A 12,208-nucleotide genomic window follows, 5' to 3' on the forward strand; every position below is an offset into this window, starting at 1 on the left:
AAATTCAAATCTTTTCTTATCTTATCCCTTATCTTATTTTAAAATTTAAATCTTTTCTTAATTAATTACTTCTCTTCTCTCTCTTCTTTTTCAAAACTTCCTAACTAACTCTTCTCCCTCTCAATTTTCAAAAATTACTTCTTCTATTTCTCTTTCCTCTTTTTCAAAAATCAACATTTAAAATTTAATTCTTTTTAAATTATTAACTTAATTTTCAAAATTAATTAACAAATAAAATAAAAAAATATTTTAATTCTTATTTATCTCTTTTATTTCTAATTCTTCTCTTCTCACTTTTATTTATTCGAATTACTCTCCCTCTCTCATCTTCCATATTCACTTTTCTATCTCCTCCTTCTTTCTTCACATCTAACTAGAAGCTCTTTGGTCCAAGTAGCACAAAAAGCTTCCTTCTTTTCTCTCTTTCTTCTTTTCTTATTTATGACCAAGAACAGGGATAAAAAACCCCCATTGACTCCTGATCTTGAACCTGAGAAGACTCTAAGAAGGCGTTTACAACAAGCTAAAACATAACACTCCGGAAGAAACCTTTCAGAAAATTTTGAACAAAAACTAGGAGACATGGCCGAAACCCAAGAGGAAGCAAGAAAGGTTCTTCGTGACTTCACCATGCCTACCTCTGACTTTTATGGCAGAAGTATCTCTGTACCTGCCATTGGAGCTAACAATTTTGAGCTTAAGCCTCAGTTAGTCTCTCTTCTGCAGCAGAACTACAAGTTCCATGGACTTCCAATGGAAGATCCACATAAGTTTTTAGCTGAATTCTTACAGATCTATGATACTATAAAGACTAATGGAGTTAATCCTGAAGTCTACAAGCTTATGCTCTTTCCCTTTGTTGTAAGAGACAAAGCTAAGCTATGGTTGGATGCCCAACCTAGAGAGAATCTTAACTCTTGGAAAAAGCTGGTAAATACTTTTTTGGCTAAGTTCTTTTCCCCTCAAAAGATGAGCAAAATTAGAGTGGAAGTTCAAACCTTCGGACAAAGAGAAGGTGAATCCCTCTATGAAGCTTGGGAAAGATACAAGCAATTGATCAGGAGATGTCCTCCTAACATGCTCTCAGAATGGTCTATCATAGGCGTGTTCTATGGTGGTCTATCTGAGATGTCCAAAATTTCATTGGACAGCTTTGCATGTGGATCACTCCACTTGAAGAAAACACCTGCAGAAGCAAGAGAACTCATTGAGATGGTTACAAACAACCAATTCACGTACACTTCTGAGAGGAATCATGTAAATAATGGGATCCCTCAGAATAAAAGATTTCATGAAGTTGAAACTCTGAATACCATATTGGCTCAGAACAAGATCTTAACCCAACAGGTCAATATGATCTCCCAGCATCTGACTGGAATGCAAACTGTAGCTGGCAGTATTCAGAAAGCTTCTTCTGGAGTAGAAACTTATGATCCTGATCAACCCACAATGGAGGAGGTGAATTACATGGAAGAACCCTATGGAAACACCTACAATCCTTCATGGAGGAATCATCCTAACCTCTCATGGAAGGATCAACAGAAACCTCAGCAAGGTCTCAATAACAATCAAGGTGGAAGGAACCAGAATAGGTTCAATAACAGACCACCATTCCCATCTTCTCAAGGGAACATGGATACTTCTAAGCAGAGCCTTTCTGACTTAGTCATTCTAGTCTCCAGCCTCTCCAAGACCAATCATAGTTTCATAAATGAAACAAGGTCCTCCATTAGAAACTTGGAGGTACAAGTTGGTCAACTAAGCAAGAGGATCCTTGAGACTCCTCCTGACACTCTTTCCAGTAACACTGAGGTGAATCCAAGAGAAGAGTGCAAGGCCATAACCATGGAGGTAGAGGCCGAATTAGAGGAGATTGTGGTGGCGTTGAACGCCAGTGAAGAACATATCACTGGGCATTCAACGCCCAAACTAGCAGCAAGCCTGGCGCTGAACGCCAATGAAGAACCCCTCACTGGGTGTTCAACACCCATCCTGGCAGCAGAGCTGGCGTTGAACGCCAGCCAGGGAGCACTGGCTGGGCGTTTAACGCCCAAACAGGCAGTCATCCTGGCACTGAATGCCAGTGAGGAACCCCTCACTGGGCGTTCAACGCCCAATCAGGCAGGCTTTCTGGCGTTGAACGCCAGTGAGGAACCCCTCACTGGGCGTTCAACGCCCAACCATGCAGCCATTCTGGCGCTAAACGCCAGTGAGGAACCCATCATTGGGTGTTCAACGCTCACACACCGAGGGAAGCTGGCGTTGAACGCCAGCAAGGACATCCCTGCTGGGCGTTTAACGCCCAAAACACTAGAAGAACTGGCGTTTAATGCCAGTAAGGGTGGACAGCAAGGGCGTTCAATGCCCTAAGAGCTATCAGAGCTGGCGTTGAACGCCAGTAAAAGCACACCCTTTGAGTGCCTAAGTCTCACTCAAGAACCCTCTACTCCAGAACCAAAGGAAACCATAAAGACCATTGAGGTTCCTTTGCATGCACTTCTGCAGTGCATGAGTTATGATGACTACTCATCCTCTGATGAGGATGATGACACTAGGGAAGAGCAAGTTGCTCGGTACCTAGGAGCTCTTATGAAGCTGAATGCCAAGTTATTTGGTACAAAGCCTCTGGAGGAAGAACCTCCACTGCTTACAAAAGAACTCCATGCTTTGGTACAGCAGATGCTACCTCAGAAGTTTCCAGATCCTGGACGCTTCTTGATTCCTTGTACAATAGGCACTATGACCTTTGAAAAGTTTCTGTGTGACATAGGGTCAAGTATCAACCTCATGCCACTCTCTGTAATGGAGAAGCTGGGAATCCTTGAGGTACAAGCTGCAAACATATCATTAGAGATGGCAGACAAGACAATGAAGAAGCCATATGGTTTAGTAGAGGATGTCTTGGTGAAGGTTGAAAACCACTACATCCCTGCAAACTTCATAGTCTTGGACATTGGAGAGGATGAGGATGATTCTGTCATCCTTGGAAGACCTTTCCTAGCCACTGCCAATACTATCATTGATATGGCTAAGCGAGAACTAACTCTACAACTAGGGGAGGGCCACATCTTGTTCAAGATGCCTCATCCCAATTCTCCCTCAAATAAAAGAGAGATAACTGTGCAACAGCTAGTGTTCCAACCCTCTCTTTCTGTGTAGAGCTCTGTGGTATGCGAAATCGTGATTATTCATTCCCTGGCCATAGTACCAAAAACTTGGTGTGGAAGAACGTGATTTCAAGACTTCTTCACAATTCCGTGTAACTGACCAGCAAGTGAACTGGGTCGTCCAAGTAATAAACCTTACGTGAGTAAGGGTCGATCCCACAGAGATTGTCGGCTTGAAGCAAGCTATGGTCATCCTTGTAAATCTCAGTCAGGCGGATTCAAATGGTTATGAGGTTTTGATAATTAAAAGATAAATAAAACAGAAAATAAGATAAAGTTACTTATGTAATTTATTGGTGGAAATTTCAGATAAGCGTCTGGAGATGCTTTGTTGCTTCTGAACTTCTGCTTTCCTACTGCCTTCTTCCAATCATGCGTTACCTCCTTCCATGGCAAGCTGTATGATCCTCTCGGATGAAAACAAATCCATATGCACTGTCACCGCACGGCTAATCATCTGTCGGTTCCCGCTAGCGTCGGAATAAGACCATTGTCTTTTTGCACACTGTCACTGCGCCCAACATTTGCAAGTTTGAAGCTCGTCACAGTCATCCCTTCCCAGATCCTACTCGGAATACCACAGACAAGGTTTAGACTTTCCGGATCTCAGGAATGCTGCCAATAGTTCTAGCCTATACCACGAAGACTCTGATCTCACGGAATGGGATGCTCTGTTGTCAGAAGAGGCAATCATGCGTCATGAACCCGGAGGCCAAGAGATACACACTCAACCTATTGCAGATAGAACGAAAGTGGTTGTCAGGCACGCGTTCATAAGTGAGAATGATGATGAGTGTCACGGGTCATCACATTCATCAGGTTGAAGTGCGAGTGAATATCTTAGAGAAGAAGTAGGCGTGAGTTGAATAGAAAAATAATAGTACTTGTATTAATTCATAAAGAACAGCAGAGCTCCACACCTTAATCTATGGGGTGTAGAAACTCCACTGTAGAAAATACATAAGTGAACAAGGTCTAGGCATGGCCGTGAGGCCAGCCTCCAAACGTGAACAATGGTCTATGATCAAAGTGATCAAAGATATTCCTCCGATAAAAACTGTAAAATAAATCTCTAAAAGTAGTTTTTATACTAAATTAGTAACTAGGGTTTATAGAAAATGAGTAACTAAGTGCAGATAGTGCAGAAATCTACTTCTGGGGCCCACTTGGTGTGTTCTTGGGCTGAGCATTGAAGATTATTCGTGCATAGGCTGTTCCTGGAGTTAACCGCCAGCTTTGGTGCCAGTTTGGGCGTTTAACTCCAATTCTAGTGCCAGTTTGGGTGTTTTACGCCAAGATGTTTTAGGCTGACTTTGAACGCCAATTTGGGCCATCAAATCTTGGGCAAAGTATAGACTATTATATATTTCTGGAAAGCCCAGAATGTCTACTTTCCAACGCAATTGAGAGCGCGCCAAATGGGCTTCTGTAGCTCCAGAAAATTCACTTCAAGTGCAGGGAGGTCAGAATCCAACAGCATCTGCAGTCCTTTTTCAGCCTCTGAATCAGATTTTTGCTCAGGTCCCTCAATTTCAGCCAGAAAATACCTGAAATCACAAAAAAACACACAAACTCATAGTAAAGTCCAGAAATGTGATTTTTGAATAAAAACTAATAAAAATATAATAAAAAGTAATTAAAACATACTAAAAACTATGTAAAAACAATGCCAAAAAGGGGATAAATTATCCGCTCATCACTCTGCAGAGCCCCCAAACATTAATTATAAGTTTGGTGTTGGGCAGCCACCAACAAGCTCTAAGCACAAATAAGAAAGTTTGTCCTCAAAATTTGGTTTACCCATCTCTATCATTAATTCGCGATTCTTACACTCTCTCCACCAAACAAGAAATTTTGTCCTCAAAATTTGGTTTACCCATCTCCATCATTAAATGTTCTCTCAACTCAAAATTACCTCTTACTATGCTTCGTGTCATCCCTCCATAGTAACTCAGATTCCTGCTTACATCCTTCATTTCTATTTATAATGCCATATCTTAACCGATTCAAGCCTATGCTGTACTCATGCTTTTTACTCTTAGATTCCCTCAACTCAACTTTTATACTACATCGGCCTTTCAACTCAATATGTTCCAAGTCCGTTTCTCAAATAAATCATTTCCCATCTCAATCCTAAACCTAAAGTCACCACGCTCAATTATCACAATCTTTACCTTCCAAACTCGACAATTGTACTCACCTGCCATCCACATCCAAATTAGTCACCTACCCTCATGTCCACAACCTATCCTAAACCATTCTAACCTTACAACCACAATTAAACTTAGTTCTCAGAAACCTTTACTTACATTAACCCACTAGAATCTTCAAGTATTCAAGCCTAAGATATGTTTAGTCATCGTCCTACGACCTTTACTCACAAGTATCATGTGCTATTGCATTCCGCAAGCTTCTGCTGCGCCACTCTAATATTTAGCCACTAAGTAATCAATTAATCCAATTATTCAGTCAAGTTATACATCATTATTGGATTACAAAACCTAGGCTTACTTCTAAACTTCCTCACCCTGACCCAATTAGGGTTTACGCTCATTCTAAGACTAAGTCATAACTTAGGGCCTTATAGGGCCTCTATGCCTAATTCTAATCTTAACAATTTTCTATAGCTCCAAGTACAATATCGATCAACTTCCAACCATTCAACTTTTCAAAGCATAACAACAGTTATTATACTAACCACAGTTTCAATACCATCCACTCAATCACACTCATAACACACTCAATCATTTTAACACCTAAAATATTCTATTCTCAATTTTCTTTAGTCAGTTGACAAAATCCTAAGATCCACAATTCCACTATACCATTTGTTTCGCATCTAATTATTCAATTCATTTACAACCTCATCAATGTATACCATTCAACCTCCCTTAGACATAATAAACAACTAATGAATTCCTACCCATCATAACAAAAATCAAATGTTAAAATTCCACCAAAAATTCAAGCTTAAATTTATTCTCACTTATTTTTTTCCTTTTCTAATTACCTCTGCAATCAATAATCCACCTTGTGCCAAACGTTATATTAATCACCCTATAATATACACGTAGACACCTAGTGCAAAAATTTTTGGGTGATAACTTAACTCAGAATCGTAGTTCTAACTGGTTCACGGGATTTCGGCAACACAAACTTTAGCTCTGTAATTAATCTTTCTTTCAAGTCCTTGAGAAGTTTCTCCACAGTTTGACGTTCGTACCAATGGGGCTGCCTTGTGTGTCAATTTAATTATAGGTAACGTCATTTGTAAAAGTAAAACTTCACCACTCCTCGCGATGTCGTACGCTTGCAAGTTTCGTCCTTTGGGTTTATAATTCGTGTCCTAAGGAACTAACATATCAATGGTTGCGTTTAAGGATTGTATACAATGTCAAAATGAGGTCAAGTTATCTTAAGGGATACCAAGCTCAAAAGAGAGCAAGCAGTTTCGAATGCTATTCGTAAGAAATTGAAGAGATACATGGTATTATGATCAGACAAGGTTGTAGGAAATAAGAAAATGCACCAGAAAGAGAATTAGAGTGCACCTCAAGAAAGGGATTCCAAATTACGAATCCTTGGAAGAAATAATAAGGCACATTGAATCAAAGTATGTCTCTGTTGATGGTTTATCTTAACAGTAATCTTCCTCACACTTGATTGGGTCAAAACAGATTTAGGGTCATGTCAAGGGATACGAGTTTCGTGCAAAAACACATGTAAGCAAGGGTTTGATTTAGGGAAACGTTCAAATCAATTATCAAGAAGGATCATGAAATAAAGTATTTTAATGTGGATTACTAAAGAAAGACAGATCGAGTCACAAGCATGTGTTGGTAATCCCCCTCGTATTAGGTCTCCCATTGCCATCCTCGTTCACTCTGGCTCCTTACAACTAATCCATTAAGTTATCTATCCTCGGCAACGGATACTTGTTCTTCACAGTCAGTTTGTTCAACCGTCAGTAATTCATGCAAAGTCGCTTTCACCGCCAAGAGTATATAACCCTTAGCTACAACTGTCCCTCCTTCCACGAAGTGATCCACTACTTAATATTGCCAACCTAACTTAAGTCGTTAAAGTAATTCACTTTTCATAATCCTACCGTGTCCGTACTCCCTCACGCTTTCTGCTGCATCACTTTAATTAGTTGTCACTGAGAACTCGAATTGCTTGGTTGCGTCCACCCGAATTATCTTCTCCCGTTAGTTCCTCCGATGCTAAGTTTGGCCAGCCCTAACGACAACGTTCCATAAAATAAAACTAAGCTAAACTCTGGTCCTAAACCTGATGTTCAATCTAATATTGCTAGTTCTAAATTCAAGACCCCATCATAAGTTAATAAGAAGAGTCGAGTTACAACCTACTACAATGTGATTAAAACTCGATTATCCATTTTAATTTGAAGATCCTCAATTTCGTCGATGAGACCGGTTCGCACCCTAGTCCTTCTTGTAGGAAAAATATGTAGAGATATGCCCTGATAATCCGCAGTGGTAACATCCACTGAACCCAGCCATGCACGACATTTTCGGATGGTATCTTCCATATCTCAGACACCTTAACTTCTCTTGTTGATCCCATGCATGCTTACCTCATCCTCTCGCCCAGTGATACTGGTCATGGTTAATCCCTCCGATATGTCCTTGAACTTGAGATTGCTGAGGGGCATGTCTACCCTTCTTGAAGTTCTGGCCTCTTGACGGAACATACTTCCCATGACCCCTACTACTAGTACTGCCCTGATCATCTCTCACCAAAGCCGTCTTCTTGGCATAATCTTCAACAATTGCTCACCAATTAGAAAATATTCGAATCTCTAATGGAGTCACAGTATTCATAATATTTTCACTCAGACCTCCTTGGAACCTTTCACACTTCCAACCCTCATAGGACTCAGGGGCTCCTCGACATACCCTTGAGAACCTATATAGCTCCTTGAACTTACACGTATACTCGACCACAGACATTGAACCTTGCTTCAGCTGCATAAGCTCTAACTCTCTGGCCTCCCTCACTGACTCAGGAAAATATTTCTTGTAGAAAACAGTTTGAAATAGCTCCCATGGAATATCCATATCCTGTAGTTGCAGGAATCGACACTCTCCTTGCCACCAATGCTGAGCTTCTCCCACTAATTGATAAGCTGCATATTTTACGAACTGATTATTTGGGACATGTTGAGTCTGTAATGCATACTTCATAGCTTTGAACCAGTTGTCTGCTTCAATAGGATTTGTCGATCCATTGAAAACCGGTGGGTCAACTTTCAGAAAAGTAGCTAGAGTTCTCGAAACACCATCTAAGCTGTCCTCAGCACCTTCTTCATTTTCGCTTCTGGCTGATTGCCTTGTTCGCCGAATAGCATGAGTAGTCATCGCAGTGCTTGCTTGAATCGTGTTAGCTAAGTCAGTAATCGCTGCCATGAGTTCAGCGTGATTGTCCATCGACGGGTTACCCTCATAATCTCTCCGTATACGAGTACGACCTCGTCCGTGAGTGATGCGTGAGCATCTTCCCTATCTTTTCCTAGTGAATTTGCATTTAATTTGTTAAGTTTTATCAAGAATTTATTATCTTTCAGCCACTATGGATGCTACTTTGAGTCTTGTGCAATTTTGTTTATTTTAGGTAGCATTCGGATGAATTTGATGGAATTTCTGCAGAGAAAGAGAAGAAACCAAGGAGCTGACCAGCGAGGAGCGACGCGTGCACGTGCCTGACGCGTACACGTGATTTGGAGCTATTCATGGCGACGCGTGCGCGTACTTGACGCGTACGTGTAAAAAGCAAAGTTGCTCAGCGATGCGTGCGCGTACCTGACGCGTACGCGTGACACGCGAAAAAGGCCATCGACGCGTACGCGTGACATGCGCAACATGCAGAAAACGCAGAAAACGCTGGGGGCGATTTCAGGCCAAGTTTTGACCCAGTTTTCAGCCTAGAAACACAGACTAGAGCCAGGGGATAGCAGAGACTCAAGGGAGATTTACACAAGAATGGTTATGCCACTCCAAGTTAGGTGTGGACCCTACGAAGCAAGTGGTCCCCATCCATCAAATTGAAGACATACTGATTGCTTTAATTATTTCTGATTAAAACTTTAATTTTTATTTTAAAATAGAAAAAGATATTATTTTAGTTTTAGAAGATAGATTTTAAATTTAATTAGGATTAGATATAAAAGGGGATTCCAACAGGGGGATTCCAGCGGAACACAACATTATTCCGTTCCAATTTACAATCCTTATTTTACTCTGAACCATGAGCAACTAATCCTCCATTGTTAAGGTTAGGAGCTCTGTCTATTTGTATGGATTGATTTTATTGCTTTTTCTATTTTAATTTATGTATTGATTTATATTTAAGAATTGTTTTCGTTCTTTATTTTATGAACTTGGGTGGAACGGAAGTATGACCAATGTTCTAATTGAGTTCTTGTATAACTTGGAAAAGCTCTTTACTTGAACAACAGCTTGAAAACATATTCTCCTAAATTTTAATTATTTGGATTTAACGGGATACGTGACATATAATCCTTTTATTTTTGGGTAATTAGAGTTTTTGTGGCATATAAACTGGAATTTGATCATCACCCTCTAATTGAAATTAATTGACCAAGAAATTGGCAGTTGATGAAAATTAGAGGAGACTAGAAAGGTCTAAGGAATTAGGGTCTAGTCACATATAGTTTGCCATAAATTAAATCCCACATGATTAAAATAGTTAGTAAGAAAAGTTAATCCGGAAAAATAAATAACTCTGAAACCTTAACTGCCTTCTCCATACTTTACTCCCAACCCATTTACTTTACTATTTTAATTTCTGCACGATTGTTTAATGCTTTTGAATACCAAAACACTCTTTTCTGTTTGTCTAACTAAGCCAATTAATCAACCATTGTTGCTTAGTCCATCAATCCTCGTGGGATCGACCCTCACTCACCTGAGGTATTACTTGGTACGACCCGGTGCACTTGCCGGTTAGTTTGGGGTTAGAAATTCCGCACCAAGTTTTTGGCACCGTTGCCGGGGATTGATAGTGATTAACAACTATTAGTTATTTGATTGCTTAGATTAGGCGTTTTAGTTTTAATTTTATTTAAATTTTACTTTAGTATTTTTGAAAAAAAAATAATAATAAATAGCACTAATATATTTTTTCTTAATTTCTAAAATTAAGTTTGGTGTTTCCTAGTTAGTCTTATTTTAATTTTTCATATTTAAATTTTTCTTTGGTATTTTCAAAAAAAAAAAGAAAATTTTGTTCTTTCTTCTTTGCTTTCCTGTTTACCACATCGTGCGTTTAATTCTTTTTGGTATTTTGTGCTAAGAAAAATAATGGAGAGAGATCACATGGGTTACTACTCACATCCAAGGAGTGATTCATATTATAATAAATGGGAAAACTACCCAAATTTTGGTTGGCAGAGTCAAAACCAAAGAAACTTCAGTGCTCCATGTTCCAACTATCAAGAACCACCATCTCCATATTCATATCAAGAACCACCATCTCCATATTCATACCAAGAACCACCACCTCTCTACCCATATCAAGAGCCCTTATCTCCCTATTCATATCAAGAACCATCATCTTTTTACTCTTATCAAGAATCATCATCTCTTTCTTATTCATATCAATAGCCACCATCTCCTTATTCATCTCAAGTACCATCATATATTGAGCTTCTCATGAAAAAATTCATACATGATATAAAGACGAGTGTCAAAAATGTAGAGAAACATGTGCAGTCGATTATCAAGTCCCAGGAAGAGGAACAAGCAAATTCCTTCCCAAGAGATATAATGCAAGATCCTATAGAAGAAAGTGAGGAAATCAATCAAAAGAGTTCATACTCTAATGAATTAGAGAACTTTCCACCCTCACACATGGAAGAAGAGGAAGATGCAAAAATAAAGGAGGAAGATGCACAAAGAAAGGAGGTTGTAAGGGATGAAAACAATTATGGAAATCTACACTCCAATGAAGTAGAGACTGGCATAGAGAATGAGTTTATTGAACCATAAATTCAATAAGTTCTTGATGAAAGGTACACTCTAACCATCACACAACACCCAAATTTTGAAATCAAAGAAGTGAAGAAAACCAAGGAAAGCACTGAAAAGGGGATTGTGACCAAGAAACCGAAGAAAATACCAAGGACAAAGAGAAGGTAAGGAAAAAACAATCCAACCTCTACACCAACAAGCAAGGTGAATCAAGTTAATCACAATAAAAGAAGGCTTGTTCGGAGAAATTTATATCAGGGGCACTAATTTTCACCTCTCCCCCCTTGGAGACATTTCTTTTAACCAATTGGAAGAAGAGGAAGAAAATTCAACAATCAAGTGTCAAGCTAGTGACGTTAAAGAAGCGCTTGTCGGGAGGCAACCCGATAATTTCGTACGCTTAGTTATTTTCGTAGTAGTTTTATTACTTATTGATTTTTTGAATTTTTACTGTTTTTTTTGTCATGCATCTATTTTATAACAGGAACCAAACACTTCAGGTGACACACACATATTTCAAAAAAAAAAAAACAAGCACACGACGCGCAAGCGTCGCTGACGCGTACGCGTCATATGTGTGTGCGTGAAAAATAAAATTGGCCAGAGAGTTGAGAAGGCTTGGGGCTGGAAGTGTGCTAGAAGCACAAATTTGATCACGCGTATGCGTCCCTGACGCATGCGCGTCCTTTTCCCACATAGCCATCCACGCGTGCGCGTGCATGACGCGCACGCGTCATCTGAAAATTTTGATTCCCATACCACGCGAGCAGAGAGCTGTGCGTGCACACGGCCACCTTCGTGCGATTCGCACAAAACCAAGTCCATGCGTACGCGTCCCTGACGCGTACGCGTCATCTGAACTTAACGCGATCCACGCGTACGCGTGCCTTACGCGTATGCGTCGCATGCGACGCGCAAATTAAACCCCTCAGCGCCTGATTTCAAATCATCTACCCCCAATCCTAATTCTCTCTTGTTCTTTTATCCTGTTATTATTCTTTCCTCATAATATTTGTTTTTATTTTCAGT

Source organism: Arachis ipaensis, chromosome B9 (assembly GCF_059453495.1).
Source record: "Arachis ipaensis isolate K30076 ecotype BB chromosome B9, ASM5945349v1, whole genome shotgun sequence".
NCBI classification, from domain to species: domain Eukaryota; kingdom Viridiplantae; phylum Streptophyta; class Magnoliopsida; order Fabales; family Fabaceae; genus Arachis; species Arachis ipaensis.